General features: G+C 33.9%; 1 non-coding gene across 1 annotated transcript; it reads left to right on the forward strand.

Moving 5' to 3' along the window:
• The first annotated feature begins 1,431 nt into the window (after positions 1–1,431).
• LOC134362256 (U6 spliceosomal RNA) lies at positions 1,432–1,535 on the forward strand. The gene has a single exon (XR_010021537.1). It is a non-coding gene; the product is annotated as a U6 spliceosomal RNA (small nuclear RNA).
• Positions 1,536–2,193: the final 658 nt, after the last annotated feature.

Below are 2,193 nucleotides of genomic sequence, written 5' to 3' on the forward strand. Positions count from 1 at the left end.
AGTGATTTCCTGAGCAGATAATTCAAGGTCCCTTTCAATCTGAGCTATGTAAAATAATAAAATTCTAGAATCCAGAATAAAATGAAAGCTTGATAAGAGGTGAACAACTAAGTGATTCTTTCTGATAAAATGGCAATTAAGATTAGAAAAACTGGAATTCAGGGAGGAAACATCTTTAATTAGCTAATCAAAAGGAGTTCATTTCTATGAGCCTTTAGAAGAGCTTGCATCCAGGATAAAATGAGGTGACTCAAAATCAATGCTGCTGAGAACCTAATCATGGGTGGCTATTAAAGTGAGTCACAAACTCAAAATTGAACCAAAAATAAAATAATATAAAATAAAGTGAATTCACCTCTGGCCCGTTAAGATGAATTCAATTAAGGTTTTAAATCTTGTGATTACTGAAAACAGTTATATGCACAAACATGCTTATCAGTACAGATGCTTCTGAACTTACGTACTGATAAACTGATCATAAGCTGAGACATCATAAATTGACAATGCATTTAATACACCTGTCCTGCCAAACATTGTAGCTTAGCCTAGCCTAGCTTAAACGTGCCCAGAACACTTACATTAGCTACAATTGGACAAAACTGTCTAACACCAAGCCTATTTTATAATCAGGTGTTGAATGTCTCATGCAATTTATTGAATACTGTATTGAAAGTGAAAAACAAAATGGTTGTATGGGTCCTCAAAGTATGATTTTTACTGAATGCATTCCTTTTGCACCATTGTAAAGTCAGAAAATCATTACATTGAACCATTGTAAACAGGGAACCATCTTTACATACAATAGAAAATAGAAGCAATGGAAACACTCAGCAACAGGGCACTCAGTCCTTCCATTGGTATTCATTGGGATCTCAGAGCATCGTGGGCATTTATCAAGGTGCCAGGGTTCTTGGCCTCAGGGAACTTAGAGTCTATTCAGAGAGATGATATTTTCTTTGATTATTCAAAGAAATACATGTTTATACATTGTGATACTTACTTGAAGAAGTACAGGAAAACATAACAAAAGAACCTGGCCTAGTCTAAGCTTCATTAAAGAAGAATAATTTGCATTGAAATATAGACTAAGGGTGTAGGAGTAGGGCTCATTCTATGATCAAATCCTATGAGGCAAAGGTGAAGGAATTCACAATTTTCAAATAATCTAAAAAACAAGTTTGCTGAAATTCAGAGCAAAGAAAGAGTGCTAATGGATCTTAAGAATATTATCGAGGAATTATATTGAAAATACCGTAAGATATTATATAACTTTAAGTAAAAAACTGTATATATTTTATGTTAATAGATTGCGTGTTATGCATGTATGCACGCACAGAATAGAAGAACACATAACAAAATGAAGAACTTTGTAAGCGTCGTGAAATTATGAATTCTACTCCCCTATCTTTTTGAAATATGTCTCTTAGTGAAGTTGCTTTGGTGCCATGTATGCTAAAACTGGAACAACATAGAAAAGATTAATATGACCCATGCACAAGAATGACATGTGAATTCCTGAAGTGTTTCACATTTTATATTGATGGTGTTAGAAAATCACCATTTGACAAACATCATAATAAAAACAGATTCAAATAAGACTCAATTCAAATAATGAAAAGATGCTCAAACTGGTAGGTGAAAGTCTGAGGAATGACAGGGTACTTACACAGTCTCAGAGTGTCTTCTCACACTTCTCTCACTAGTAGGTAGGCCTGCTAATAACAAAGGGAAAAAATGGTAACTTTACAGCAGTGGGGCCTGACAGATGTCCATCACCTGTCAATGAAGTGATCAAAGTTAACGTCATGAGTAATGAGACAAATGAATATCATGTGTCTTGATATGATGCGCTGAGAACACACCATTATCAGTGATCATTCCGACCAAAAAAATGTATAATGTAAATCTAATCATGAGAAAACTTTAGACAAAGACAAATTGAGGACATTCTACAAAATACCTGATCTGTACTCTTCAAAATGTCATTGTCATGAAACACACAGAAAGTCTGAAGAATTGTTTCAGATTAAAGGAGATTATAATACATTTGACATTGGATTTTCTTTTGTTATAAAAGGACAGTCTTGGAACAACTGGAGAAACCAGAAGAAGGTCTATAGATTAGATTATATTATTGCACCAGAGTTAATTACTCATTTTGGTAATAGTACTGTGCTTGGATAAGAGCATATC

This window comes from Cynocephalus volans, chromosome 13 (assembly GCF_027409185.1).
Source record: "Cynocephalus volans isolate mCynVol1 chromosome 13, mCynVol1.pri, whole genome shotgun sequence".
Taxonomy (NCBI): Eukaryota; Metazoa; Chordata; class Mammalia; order Dermoptera; family Cynocephalidae; genus Cynocephalus; species Cynocephalus volans.